The 15,340-nt window shown below is 50.9% G+C and overlaps 1 protein-coding gene across 1 annotated transcript in view; it reads left to right on the top strand.

The window, feature by feature from the left end:
- Positions 1-15,340, top strand: part of CSMD2 (CUB and Sushi multiple domains 2) — a gene marked incomplete at both ends in the record, with an annotated part of 613,548 nt that overhangs the window by 275,955 nt on the left and 322,253 nt on the right.

Genomic DNA, 15,340 nt, shown 5'->3' with positions numbered 1-15,340 from the left:
AGGTGATAGAATGTAGTTTTATAGCTTTTAAGATAGCTGATGCCAGTAGAAGACATGTGGATGTGTGTGTGTCTGTCTGGTGGGGGCTGGGGTTCTGGCCAATGGGAACAGAGTACTCTGGGGACATTTATCATCGTAGTTAGCGTTCTTGTTATTTTGTTTTGTTTTGTTTTGTTTTGTTGGTAGTACTGGGGTTCCTGGAAGCCCTTCTACCTCCGGGCTACACTCCCAGACCTATTTTTTTATATATATATTTTTATTTGGAAACAGGGTCTCTTAAGCCAGCGTGGCTGGCTTCAAACCTGTCTCCGCCTCCCAAGCATGGGGATTACAAGCGTGCGCCACCATGCCCGGCTTCTTGGTTTTTTGTTTTTGTTTTTGTTCTTCACTCTGGTGCTTTCTGCCAAGGGGCCAGAGGTTGGTTTCCCTGTTTGTTGGACTTGAGCTAAGCTGCAGAGATGAATGAGATCTTTCCTAAGGGGAAGAACGGTAGCTGAAGTCGACACATGTGTAATCAGACTCTGCTCAGGCACACAAGTACACAGATCATAGCTTATCTGTGTCTTGGCATAACCTTCACCCCCGCCCCCTTGTGAGGATAAGATCCAGGAAGATTAGTCCCATGATAGTCATCTGGAAGCTGCAGATCCAGAAGGAGAAGGTGGCAAGAGGCAGGAGCTATGCTAACACACTGGGCCAAACTACCGGCTTGCAGTGCTGATGCTGGGTTCCTGGGCCAGGGCAGATGGGGAGGCTGTACACCTGGCTTTCCCAGTCAATGCCCTGTGTGCTGTGTCAGTCTGCCCCTCCAGACTCTCTTCCTACCCTCCTTCACCCAGCTGTCTGCCCTCTGGGAAGCTGATCCGCACGGCCATACTGAGGGCCCCATGGCCTATGGTTTCCATTTCAGCTCTACCAATGGGGACCCCCAAGAGATCAGGAATGGAAGAAGGTAAAATCAAGGTATTTGTCTTCCAGGCTCCCTTCCCACAGGGGCAGCTGGAGCTGACTCTCCTCCCTGGACTAGAGGTCTCTGTTCCTCTCTAGGTGTCCTCTCTAAATGACTCTCTCTCCAGGTTCAGAAATTGTTTCTGTCCCCTCCTGCCTAGGCTGATGATGCTCCAGCTCTTTTACTGGCCCCAGAGTCCGCTTCTTCCCTGCATCCCATGACTTTCCTGCACCTTGCCCTCACCTTTGTAGATCACCACTTTATTAAACACTTCTTGAATTATTCTGATTTGAATCGCCATCTGTTTCCTGTTGGGACCCTGACCGAAGTGCCATGTCACTAGCCTTCCACTGGGTAGGCATCAGTCTAAAGCAGAAGACCCAAGTGCCATCAGTCACAGAGCCCAGAGCGGTCTGCAGAGCCAGCGCCAGGGTAGAGGAATGGCAGGACTTGTGGCCAAGGAAGAGACATCTAAATACCCTTGCAATATGAGAAGACTTCTAGGCAGGAGCATTAGTCTAGAGGGCCAGAGAGCAAATATTTCAGGTTTTGTGAGCCACAGGGTTTCTGTTACAAACACTTGGTTCTGCCACTGAAGCTCAAAAGCAGCCATAAACATTGTATACATATGTGATTGTGGCTATGTGCCAATAAAACTTTATTTACAAAAACAGACCACAAACTGAGGGTCATAAATCTGCTCACCCATGGTCTAGAGATGTTTGTTTAGTATTTTTAACATTTCTACTGCTACCTCCAATAAGAAATACATGTTCTAGCCTGGCTCATTTACATATACATTTATATTTAATATTTATCCAGTACTTATCTGCCACCCTGTTCTGAGCATGTTATGTGAATCAATTTATCATTTAATCCTGGTAACAACCCTGTGAGATACTACTTTTTACCTCTATCAAAAGGATACAAGTAGCTAAGCACAGAGGTCACAGAAACAAGAAGTCTTACAAAATTATATTTATCACGTGTGTGATCTATTCTTAGGTTATATTTTGTTATAGTCTCTATTTTATTTACAACACAACCCAGATTGATCTCATGACCCACTGATAGGTCACAATGCATGCACTAATCTGTCTAGGCAAGTCTTCTCAAAGACTGTGAGAGCCCCTCTCTTTGGTGGCCTTTGGAACTGGACAGATAGGAATTCAAATTCAAGCTTTGCATTGTTCTAGTGGATTGCTTTGAGCAAGCCTATTTTATAACCATGTCTGTAAAAAGTAGTGAGGTATGATAAAGGCATGAGGGTTAGCCAGGCTGAAACAATGGAGTAAGAGCAGCTGGCACGCACCCTCCCTGATGGCCCTGGGCTGGACTTGAGAGCTGGAAAAGGACAGAGTGTGTTTACAGTGGAGGAAGCCAGCCAGCACCCCCTGAACCAAAACCTCAAAGTGAGGCAGCGGTGATGGGTCACTGTGATATCACAGAGCCCCTGTCTCTGATGCCATAAAAACAGCATCTCACCGAGGGTGGCCTTCCTCCAAATCCAGACCCCAGGCCTAGCCCTAAGAAAGCACTAGACATGCCCACACTCAGGGACAGAGCACTTAATAGGTTCTCTTTAAGCACGAATGAAGGGCTCAAGAAACTGGTGCAGACTGGAGGATGCTCAGCAACTAAACATGACCAGAGATGCCAGACTGGATCCTGGAACCAAAAGCACTAGTGGAAAACTGGGGAAATCTGAATAAAGCCTTCTGCTCAGTCATACTGGACCAAGGTCGATTTCTTAGTTTTGATGCATATCCTTTTGTTATATAAGAATGCTCACTTAGGGAAGTGGGGTGAGGGGCTGTTACACATAACATTTCTGTTCTATTCTTGCAACTCTGTTCTAATTTCAAAGTAAAGTCTGTTTTAGAAAACCTTCCAGCTGATAGTACTGTGCACCCAGTGTTGCGATGCCCATCACCGCCAGGAATCCTAGGGTCCGATTCGATCCTCAGTTGTAGCAACCTGTGCCCTTGGTGTATCTCTGTCAAAGCATTTGTCAAATTGGGGGGGGGGGCAAGTTGGCATCACCTACACTTTGAAAAATCCCAGTGCTTAGGCCACAACAACAAAGTACCCAGCAGAGCCGTTTGCTAAATACTCCGAAGCCACCTCTGGCCCTCTCTCTGTGTGGAGCAGGACTCATTGGTTTAACGTGTGCTCCGAGCAAGGTGTCTGTGGTAGGGAGAATACAGACTCTCCAATGACGTCCACAGCTAAGCCCTAAAACCTGAGGATGCATTACCTTGCCTGGCAAAAGTGACTTTGCAGGCAAAAGGGAGATTACATCAAGGACCTCAAGGTTGGGAGGTTAGTATGGATTATCCAGGTTGTCCTGATATGATCTCCTGGTCCTTAGAAGAGGCAAGAAAAAGTGTCAGAATCACAGAAAACCGGATGAAGCAGAGGATAAGAGTGAGAGATTTGAAGGCGCTTCACTGCTGGCTTTGAAGATGGAGAAAGAGACAGCAAGCCAAGACATGAAGGTGGCCGCTAGAAGCTAGACAGGCAGACAAAAGGAGTCTTCCCCTAGAGACACCACAGAGGAACAGCCCTGCCAACCCTTGATCTTGGCCTGCTGGTATATCTATTTTGGATTTCTCACCTCCAGAATTATAAGGCAATACATTTGTGTTGTTTAAGCCACTAAATCGGTTGTAATTTGTTAAGGCTGCCGTAGGAAACTAACACAGTATCTTTCTTCTTCAGCTGCTGGTCTGTGATTTCTCCTGCGCTATTCTTGTATTATATACCCTTGATTGTATTAATAAGGATGAAAAGTCTACATGGTCACTTATCGAATCAGACGAGGGAGCAGGGAGCACAGGCTACTCAATTTTACACACTCTTCTTCACTCGCTATTAAGTCACTAATTCACTCATTCTCTTACCAGTTAAGTCACTCTTACGGGCTCCCAGTTCATTCACTCACACACACGCTTCTCAGTAAATAACTGTGGGGCTGCTGGGGTTGGGTGGCTGCTTTTTCAATGGCCAGTGATGAGCCCCTTTTGAGAGGTGGTAACATCTCAGGGACGCACTCCTGACTCCCCGTCCATGAAGAAGCCAGACTGGGTTTCTCATGAAGCATTAGTAGTCAGACAGGCTGTTTGACCAGGTGAGAATGTGATACTTTAACAGAAATGATGATCGTACTTTAGGTGCGTCATCTATGGAAGCCAAGAAAGAGAGAGAGAGAGAGAGAGAGAGAGAGAGAGAGAGAGAGAACACTAATTTGTCCAAGACCACACAGCAGTGAGTGGCAGAGCCAGACTTTGAATGGTTTGTTTGACTTCTTAGTCCTCTACAGACAGCCTCGAGCCTCCATCAGTATGGGCCCAGGAGAGGAAGAGGCTGGAAAGGAAGGCCAGCTGATTCAAGGAGTGACCAGCAGCAAGGAAAATAATTTGTCTGAATCTCAACATTTAAAGCATTTGGGGGAGTCTTTTCCCATTCAGCATAGTCCTTGTTTCAGATGGACCTTGTCAATTCATCTCCTGGTCACCAGATGCTCTGGGCACACCTGAGGGTCCATGCAGAACCTGGATCCACTCCCGAGGGCAGAGACTGGCCAAAGCTGGATAAGGCACCAGCATCCAGCCCAGTGGCCTAGTGGACAGGCAGACAGGACGTCAACAGACAGGCATGCCTCTGCAGCCTATGGGGCAGATCTAGAACAAGACCAGTGGTGGAGGACCACCACCCATAGCTTTGTGTGGATGCCCTTCACAGGCTCGAAAAACCCACTCCGAGATGCCTCAGGGCAGGGGAGTGGCCCCCATCAGTCAGTCTTCTCCTCTGGCTTTCTTCAAAAGTGGACATCTTTTGTCTTACCTGCCTGGCACCCATCCCCTCGTTAAGCATATTTCTTCTGTTGGAGAACTGTCCCCCAACAAGTAGGAGGTCCTCACAGGGCCCATGCTTTTGGCCCCAGGAATGGGCACATCACCCACCTGAGCTAATCAGAGGCCTCCGTGAGTGTTTTCTGATTCAAAGTAAGGGAAGAAAAAAGTCTTCCCTCTGGTGATGGAGGTGAGCTGAGTCAGGGAGCTGCTCTGCTTGGGGTGGCCATGGTTGTAGCCCCAGATAATCACCATTTGCAACAGAGGGAATGAGACCAGCAGACAGCACAGCAGAGACAGGGATAGAGAGGTGCTTGTGGCATCTGATTGCCAGCTCCAGGGCACTCTTGGGGCCAGCTACAGCCTTGCTTCCTGTCGCCTGGCTACAGAAGCCAATAATGTCTTTCCCAGTCCAGGCTAATTTGATCTATATTTCTGCCACCTGAAACCCAAAGCATAAGACACTAACCCAGGTGTGATGGGGATGGATGATAGGATAAAGCTCTCCCTGCCCGCCCCCACCTTTTGGTTTTCTGCTTCCTGGCTCCTCCTCCTGGTCTGTCTGTTTTAGCTCTACCATGCTAATGCCTAGCCTGCTGGCTGGTTACAGATAGCACTCATATAACACTGGCTTCTTGGGGCCCTGGTGTGTTTGGGGTACTTCTTGTGTGCCCAGCACTGAGCCCAGAGCATTTGTGTGCACCATTGCACTTAACCTCTTAACAGCTCCCTCTGCAGCAGGTGCTTTTGCTACTTGTATTAAATGAATGGGGAAACAGAGGCCCAAAGCAGGTCTGTTGCGTGTCCAGGTGAGCTCTCCAGGAAGATCTGAGCTGAGCCTTGCCAGGCAGGCTTCTTCAGGGGCCCAAGTGCTGTTTCTACCCCAGACTGCTTTCTACTCCATGTGTTCATTCCTTTGCCCTCGAGTCTCCTTTGCTGTGCAGAGATGCACTGTGACCCAGAGAGGCAGCCACTGTGTCCCGAGGCCCTCACAGGAGCTTTCTGAGCAACACAGCAGCACCTTGGACCCTCCCGATCACATTGTGTGATGGTGGATGCAGAGGGTGAAGCCACTTCTGTGAGGTCACCACACTCAGTCTCTCCATGGGATTTCCGGACACCCCACTGCTCTTAGTGGGCACAAGGGGCTTGGCCCACCACTCTCCAGCCACTCGGAGCTGCCTGCTGGGGAGGGGTGGGGGCCAGATGACTCTAAGCTCAGAATGGCAGGCAGTCTAGTGGCAGGCAGACACTGACGTGGGCAGCAAACATCCCCCTGCATGGAAGTGTTATCAAATATAATCCCCGGAGGCCCCTGCAAGGCTGTGTTACCACCCTCCCTGGGTAGGGCAGGTTCCTTTTCAGAGACATGTCTGCCAGCGGCAAGAGGGAGATGGGCCAGGCGAGGAAGGGGGAGGTGGTGGCCAAGTGTACCAGCTGCTCTGGGGCCAGGGCTGTCCTGTACTTCTACCCTGGTAATGTTCTGTCACCAGAATGGTTGCAGGCATTCTTGCTTCCCTTGGAAAATCTATACCTGATTTCTGTGGGGTCTGTTTAACCCCTGTGGGCCCTGGAGGGAGGGTTTGAGGTACTGAGAAGATCCCACCCCTGCCCCCTTCTCAAATCTAAGCAAGGAAGGAGAATAGCTCATGGGGCACGAGGCACCCGCTTGTGTCAGGCATAGTCCTGGACACGTTCCATCCAGGAGCATGTCTGCACAGATGAAGAAACTAAGACTCGAAGAAGCTATGTCACTAGTCCATTCATGGATATAGTAAATAACGGAACCTAGACTGAAAAACAGGACTCTCGCTGGGCGTGGTGGTACACACTTATAATCCCAGTACTCGGGAGGCTGAGAAAGGAGGATCACAGGTTCATCTCTGGCCTCGGCTACTTAGTGAGGTCCTCCACAACTAGTGAGACCCTGTTTTAAAATAAAGAATAAAAAATTCAGGCTGGGGGTATAGATCAGAGGTAGAACGTCGATGGGTTCAATCCCTAGCAAAACACACACACACACACACACACACACACACACACACACACACACACCTCTGATTCCAGAGGCCAGATGCTCAACCCTGAACCTTTATAAACCTATTGGCTCTTCATAGGGAAGCAATATGGGATAAGCCAGGCAAGTGGTGTCACCTCTTAGGCAGAGACCTGAGCTAGGCATGGGGGAGAACCGGCTAGAGCAGTCAGTGCTGTGCTCACCAGGCTTGGGGGGCCTGCGCTCCAGCCCTGGGCCTGCCTGGTAAAGGAGGACTTAACATGCCAAGGTCTAGAATCCTCCAGGCTTCGAGCCTGCCACCCTGGCTCTCAGGAATAGAGACTTGCAGGAATAGAGTCTAACCTGCAGGAATAAAGACTTGGTTTGGGGACAGGATTCACACAGCAAGGGCCAAACAGCTGATCAAGGTAGGGGCCATGCTGAGATTCTGGCCCCAGCAGGCTGGAGCAGAACCTGGGGGTAGACAAACATGCAAGGATGTTGAGTAAGTGCGATGGGACGGGGTGGGGAGGCAGCAGCAGGAATGGATGATGCCATGCCAGACACCTTTTCCCAAATCCCGGGGAGGCAGGCCTATGGGCCCTCTGATCCTCACAAGCAGTGCTCAGCACCTCTCTCCACCAGTCACCTCAAATCCGGCTGCAGGGACCTATCTTCCTGATAGAAACCCCACCCGCTGATTGGCTCAGCACGGTCGCCTCGTCACTCTGATTCAATCAGCTGTGGCTCTTTTCAGGAGCTATGGGTTGAGGGAGGGACACTGGCCCTCAAAGGATTCTAAGGCTGAGGAAAGAGCAGAACAGCCCAATTTAAACCTGGACACCAAAAAAGAGAGAGCTTGGGCAACCCCAGTGGGATCCACCCTGAGCCCTCTAGCCCAGAGCTTCAGGCCCAACCCACAAGACCCAGGATGCCAGTAATAAAGCCAGTAACACAGCCAAGAGCCCCGACCCTCGCCCTCCAGAGAGCCACACATCTGGAGGAGAAACGTTTACCTGGCATGGTTTGTGTGGGTTCCCTGGAGCTCACAATTAGCTGAGCAGGAAAGAGCTCTGAGAATTTGTTGAGCTTATTGAGTTGCTTCTGGGAAAGGAGGAACATTTGCCCGCACTGATTGCCAGATCCCACTGTTGCTGCCTGGGGGATAGGCCTGCATTTGGGGTCTCCCCAGGAAGGGAGAAGCAGCTGCTAAGTGAATGGGGAGCGTGGCCAGGTGGAGGGTCGGGGCAGGGTGCCTTGGGAACCCAAGGCCACTGTCCCCTAGCTCACCTGCTTGCTGCCCCTCCTCTGGTTTCCCCAGTCATCCCTTCCGTTTGTACCATCAGGATCTCATTCATTTGCACACTTGGCCTACCCTTTCTTTTCCATTGAGTACTGTTTACTGAGCCCTTCCCTGTGTCAGTCATTGTGCAAGGACTAAGGAAAGACTTGGGAACACGAAAGAGACAGCTCCGGCCTCTAGGGGGCTCACAGTTCAGGCTGGTCCCTGACCAATGCACGGTGAGACCAGGGCAGAAGCAGAGAAAGGGCAGAGAGCCTGGGGAGCAGTGGGACGGGGCGGACACAGGGTAGAAGCAGACCAGACTGGGCAGCGGAGGTCGACTTCCTGGAGCAAGGCTGGCCCACCTGAAAGATGAGAAGAAGTAGCCAGAGAAAGGAGGGCGTGTGGGGCTGCACAGGGAAGATTGGCTGGCGAGGAGGGGAGGTCTCGATTGTGGGAGACATTCCAAAGATGGTGACTTGCGATTCATACCCCGCTGGGCATCTGGCCTAGAAGACTCTGAAGTCTTTCCCAATCTGAGATTCAAAGATTAGCTGGTTCTCACTCTCCCAGTTGCGGAGGAAGAACAAAGATGCCCACCACCGGAAGTAAGCGACGGCCATTCAGCTAGTCACCAATTCACAAAGTATGAGCTTACCAGCGCTCTTCACCACTCTCTGCCAAAGCAGCTCCCTGGACCACCCGGCCCCCCGTGACCTCAGCAGATCACCCTGACTGGTTCCTGTGGCATCGTGGCCGGCAGGCCGCCTCCCACCCCTGCCCACCACACCAGGCACCACTGCCACCACCAGCTGAGTCTCGCACTGTCAGAGAACTGGTTGGGTTTGTTGCCAACTCTCCCGGTGCCAGTCATACTTGTTATTGTAATTATGTGATTTAAATTAAACATCACATAAACTGATGAAATATGAGTGTGAGAGGAAATATAGTTGCAGCTATGGAAACTCAATTGAATGCTTTGGAATGGCTCCATGAAGAAGAGTCTCTGAAAAGAACTGCTTTCTAGATATTAGGGTGAGTACAGGAGGCCAGTGTGCCCCACAGGGTAAGTTCTATGGAGACAGGGTCTGAACAGGCGTCCCAGGGCCTAGCACAGTGCTGGATAAGCACTTTATGCCTAGAGGGTCTGTGTCAAAGTTATAAATGACAAGTGGCATGATGGTCGTAATTTATCTGGACAGACAATGTGGGGAACTAGCCCGTGCTCAGAGGAAAGGCCTTGGTTCTGCACTTAAGCTGATCGGCCACTAAATGGTATTTAAATATTCTGCGCTATAATGAAATGTTTGAGCCATGGCTGTGTCTTTTTATGACCTCCTACTTAGAAATTAAATGTTAATGTACTAATTAACCACATCATCTGTGAGGCTTCCGTGGTAGGGTCAGCAAACCTTTTTCTCTAAGGGGTCAGGAAATAAATATTTTTGGCTTGGCAAGCCTCTGTCCCCACACAGTGATTCAACTCTGCCGCTGTAACATGGGAGCTATCGCAGACAGCGCAGGTGTGCTGGTGACCCAGTAAGACTGTTTGCAGGCACAGGCGGCCAGCCACAGTTTGCCGGCCCCTGTTCTGCATCGTCTGTCCCGTGAACCAGGCACGGTGAACCAGGCACAGTGCAGCATCGCCAGAGACACTGGGACAACGAGCCCCTTTCTCAGCTCACCAGAGCTAGCCTTCTAGCAAGGGGCATGGTCACATCAAAAGATTCAAGCTGGGCATGGTGGCAAGATTACATCCTTGTGACCCCAGTGCTTGGGTCGCTGAAACAGGAAGATCACAGGTTCAAGACCAGCCTTAGCATCCTAGTAAGACCCCATTTCATAAATAAAAAATAAATAGGGGCCCCTGGATCTAATCCTCAGTAACCTCTCCAAAAAATAAAAATGATGCTTACAATTTGGTCGGCCCAGGACAGTAGCAGGTGCATGCTGGTGGCAGAGGAGACAGAGGGGGCCGGGAAGAGTAAAAGGTGGAGGGCAGCAGACACCTGGCTAGACATATAGGATCAGAGGTCAGGTGGGCAGCAAGAAAAGGCGCTCCAGGGAGAGGGGACAGGCTGCGCAAACGCGTGGCGTGCTTGTCATGTGTCTGGACATAGGAGCCACTCTATTTGGCTGGAGCTTAGAGTAGGTATCATCAGGGAGGGAAGATCTTTAAAAATCTGGGCTTTATTCAATACCCATCACAACCAGATTTAAAGCAATGCAGGGACATGACCCCATCTCTGCAGAGTGGGAGTCATGAGTGGAAGGTGGGTCAGAGGCTGTATCTGCAGCCTGGGTAAGAAATGATGAAGTCAGGAGGGAAGGAAGAGTTTGCCACAGTGGGCCACAGAGGCAAAGGCGAGGCGAGGTTTGCAGGTGGTACCCAGGTCGGGCCTCTGGAGGATGGGGTGGTGACAGGGAGAATGTGGCACTAAGGAGCCACAGTGACCAGGGAAGCTTAGGGTTTGGGGAGCGCAGTCACCGATCCCAGATATACACCAGGCTGGCTATCTTCATAGGGTGGCTCAGGCCATGCTGAGCTGCCTGCAGGAAGGTGTGGCCAAGTGCTGCTTAGAAGGAGCCTTAGAAGCCAAAGCCAGAGCCTGAGGGCACCCAGCAGCCTATTTCCCAGAGAGCCTATGTTTATACCAGGCAGACACCAGTTCCTGCAAAATGTATAGCACCAATGGAGTGTCTTGAGGAAGGGTTTGTCTTGACATCTCAAGGGTCCTAAGAGTTTGGCTAATTGAAAAGTGATTCTGGAAAGCATTCAGGAGACTTGGTGTCAGGGCTGAGTCCATAAAAAATCACTTCATGGGTGAGAGATAGCTGGGGGTTAGGAATTAACCTTCAACAAAGAACCTTGTTGCTCTTTTACCACAAACAACCAAGGCATTTCCAAAAGGCTCTCCCTGGTAGCATCCCTCTGTCCTCCCCACCCCCCATGGCAGAAGAGAAGGGGAGAGGGCTTGGGAGTGCAGAGAGGGTGGCCGGCACCTGCTAGACTTCTTAGTCTCCCTAGCCAGCCTTGAGGATGGAGAGTTGGTTTGTGCTCAGTACTGGGATACAGAGAAAGCTCAGCGCAGAATCAGACCCGGGCTGTGTGCACGGAGACATTGCCCTCAGAAGGCGCTCTGGGGACACAGAGGCCAGACGCTTTTGAGGGGGGCACGGAGGTTGCTCAGAGGGGGGCACACTGCACCTGAACCTTAGTGCTCAGGGCTTTGCAGGGACTCCCCTTACGGAAGGAGCACAGGGGAGCACCACTTTGCAAGCGGAGCGCGTTTACACACCGTACGCTTGGAGAGTAGATGGACCAGTGGTTCCCAGGGATGCTGAGATTTAAACATCTCCTTCCTCTAGGCTTACCATCAGCCAGCAATCCCTGGAGAGCCACTGCTGTCATTTCATAGGGGGTGGGCAGCTCAGCACCCCAATATCTTGCCTGTACAAGAAGCCTCCAAGGAGATATGCTTTCCACAAGGTCTGCTCTGAGCCCTCCTACGAGCAGGGGAAAGGCTTAGGGCTTTCTGCAGAGGAACTCAGAGCCACTTTTCCCATAATCAACCACACGCATTAAAGGGAGTGATTTTTTTTTTATTCTCCCCAAGCCAGATTCCATTAATGAAGCCCCATTTAACGGAAGTCAATTTACCAAAAAAGAAAAAAAATACTGAGTGTAATTGCTTAAATACATTTTATGTTGTACTGCTATAGCAATTTACTGGGCGAACTTGGAATTCCCCAGGCCCCCCAGAGTGAAGTTAATGTGGACAGAAAGGTTCGAAAGGGGGAATCTCTCTTTGTGTTTCTCTCCTTTAATTATTATTCTAAGAGGGAATGAAATTAAAGAGGATCCTGGGGGGATGGGGAAGGGAGGAACAGAAGCAGAAGGAAATTCAGCCTAAGCTGTTCCCCTGCCCTCTTCACACTGGCATGGATGTGACCATCTGACGCGATGGCTGAGTGCCTAGGCTCCGAACAGTCTGCCCTGGGTTCGAATCTCACCTCTGCCACTTAATAGCAGTGTGATCTTGAGCAAGTTTCCTTACCTCCCTGTGCAGCCAGGCAGCACGTGTTATAGCACACACACGTTCTTCTCTTTCACTAGTGTGTGTGTATGCACACTCAGGATGAAGAGACAGGCTGGAGTCAGACCTGGAGGCTCCACTGAGAGGTGACATTTGATGTCACTAGAGGAGGTGAGGTGGAGGCAGCTGAAGGTCTGGGAGAGGAGCCAGCACAGCAGGCAGCAGGAAGGTCACATGCAAAGGACCTGAGGCAGGAGCAGGCCTGGCCAGCTTTGAACAGCAAGGAGTCCCACACCCACCGCTAGAGCAGGAGGAATAATGAGGCGGCAGGAGAGGTGAGGGCAACAGCTCTTTTTAAGGCCCCGTAGGTCAGCCGAAGGTCTTTTGCTCTGAGTATTGGAGCCATCAGAGGTTCGTTTTATTTGGTTTGGTTTTTAGTTAACGCTATTAAAATAGAGTTTACATAAGATAAAATTGCCCATTTTAAGCATACAGTTCTCTGGGGCTTTGACAATGAGGATATTTCATATAGTTAACACCTCATTGAAGATATGGGGCGTTTCCAGCACCCTCCAGTCCACCCTCCCAGCCAGGCACTCCGCACATGCACCTCCCGCCCCAGCTCCCACAACCACGGATCTGCTGTCTTCCTCTAAGAGACTCTTCCAGAGCTCCTGTGACCCAATCACAGCGCAGTGCTTTTTTCGTGTGTATAGAACTGGAGATGGAACCCAGGGGTGTTCTACCTCCAAGCTACACCCCCAGCCCTATTTTTTTATTTTTTATTTTGAAACAGGGTCTCACTAAGTTGCAGAGGGCCTCAGTAAGTAGTTGAGGCTGGCCCCGAACCTGCGATCCTCCTGTCTCAGCCTCCCAAGTACTGGGATTACAAGTGTGCACCACCACTCCGAGCACCACCACGCATGGTTGTGCGTACTGCCAGATTTCCCTTTATTGATGGTTTTGGGCAACGGCTGGCACTGTCTCCGTGGCACAGCTTGGTGAGGATCTCAAATTCTTTGAGCGGTCCAAGAAAACTCCATAATGCTCAACATTTACATCCAAAGGGGTGGGGGCGGAACAGAGTGAAGACATGTGGGCAGCGCAGGGTCTTGCAAGGATGAACCCTGGGAACTAACAGTGGACAGGGCTCCTGAATTCAGTAAAGGCACAGGAGAAGAGGGAGGTGGAGATGTCCTCTGGGCTCCCCAAGGCTGAGCAGGGGAGGCAAGAGGAACCAGTTCTTCCATGATTCCACGGGTGGGGAAGTCTCTCTGATTTCCACTCAGGACCTCCATCACTAATCTCATCTTGCTCTGGAGACCCATCCCTGAGCCCGCTCTATTTTGCAATAAAGGGCCTTTGGTTCTGAATTATTCAGAAAAATTCTCCCTCTTTCCACTTCCTGTATGTAAATAGCCCGCAAGCTTTGTCATTGAGATAGAATTGAATCTGGCCTGGGGTGGGGGTGGGTGGGAAGAAAAGCCCACAATATCATCTGTGGCTCCTTAGAAAACTTAAATGACTCACCCTGTAATAAACTATTTTAAATGGGATCTGGTGGAATGCAGTAATTGGTTTCTATAATAGTTCTTACCCCAGCAATATGGGTTATATTCCTAGAGTGTGGTGTGTGTCAGCATTTCCATTAGAGTAAAAATTCAGTTTTGCTGGGTGTGAAACCCCTTGGCTAAGTCTTTTGTTGAATACATATTTATGAAGACCCACTGTGCTGGGCCTCTTCCACCTGCCCCTCTGGATCCTCTCTCTTGTCTTTCTACCCTGCCCTATGCCTGGGGAAATTTACACACTGTGGGGAAGCATCGTAGTCCTCCTTTTCCCTCTGGCTTCCAATTGGGCTAAATTAACATAGACATCAGCAAGAGACTGAAGGAGGGGGAAAAGAGAGTAAGTGGTAGGTATCACTTTCTTGCAGTCCTCTGTTGGGGTTCACACAGACTAGCCATAGCCCCACTGGAGATCTGAATGCTCCTTAGTGGCTTTTGCCATGTGGCCCTGTGTTTAGGGATATTTCGTCTTCTCTCTGTTTGGGAAGTGGTATGGGCCCTCAGGAGGCCAGCCCCAGGACACTGCCCCGTCCCTGGTGGTTTCCCCACCGCTGGCCCTCACCTTGAGAAGAGGCAATCAGCAGGCTGCTGGACTCACTGCCTCCTGTCCACGCCACCTGCTTTCTGCTGGACCCCGACCCTCCTCTTTTGTACCAAGTGTTCTGCTCAGTGCTACGGTAGCAGCCACCAATACGCAGAGCCTGGTCTTGCCAGGGATGCGCTAAAGTCTACTCTTCTGTACATTATCTATTCTCCCACTCAATCTTCGCACCTTTTTTGGGGGGGCGGGGCTGGGAATTGAAGCCAGGGGCATTCTACTTTCAAGCTACAGCCCAGCCCCCTCCCCATTTTAATGTTTTATTTTCTAACAGGATCTTGCTAAATTGCTGAGGGCCTCGCTACATTGCTGAGGCTGGCCACACACCTGCGATCCTCCTGTCTCAGCCTTCCAAGTATGGGAATTACAGGTGTGTGCCACCACAGCCTGGCTCCCTGCCACGTGTTGTCCCCATCTCGTGGAGAAGGTCCCTGGGTCTCCGAGGGTTTAGGTCACTGTCCCAAGTTCGCACAGCTGATCCCTCCAGGGCCTGAGCCTCTTGGTCACTGGGCTACGGGGGCTGCTTGGAGGGACTGGCTTAAGGAGACAGATACCTGCAGTGCAGAGTCATAATTCAAATCAGCTGCCAAGAAAACAAGAAGGAAGTCTGTTTAAGTGAGCTGGTGTGTGCGGGATTGCCAGCTAGATCCTGGGGCCCTGAGACTCTTGGGCAGGTGTTATTCCTGTTATTCAAAAGGTTAAGAAACAGACCCAAGGCCACCCCAGGGATGCCTGGATCTGGACCCAGATCTGTGTGGCTCCAAAATCAAGAAGATAGAGAAGCTTTCCTGGGGCTGTGATGTTTAAGGGACTTCTGGAGTCCTCGCAGGTGGGCTGCCGGTGGGTCTGTTCCTGCAGGCATGGGGCAAAGACCTAGAGGCGAGAAAGTGCGGGATGCTCAGGGGCTGTGCTGAAGGGAGCCATGCTTGGCCCTTGCTCCGGGCCTGAAGGATCAGCCCCCCCTCAGGCATCTTAAAGTGAGGCACTGCAGGAGCCTTCCCAGGGTCCCCCAGAGGCTCCCCGCCAGCACAGCCTTCCCTTCCTCCTCCAGGGTCA

The sequence above is a fragment of the Muscardinus avellanarius genome (genome assembly GCF_963383645.1).
Source record: "Muscardinus avellanarius genome assembly, chromosome: 3".
Taxonomy (NCBI): Eukaryota; Metazoa; Chordata; class Mammalia; order Rodentia; family Gliridae; genus Muscardinus; species Muscardinus avellanarius.
This window is presented reverse-complemented; position numbering and strand designations above follow the sequence as displayed.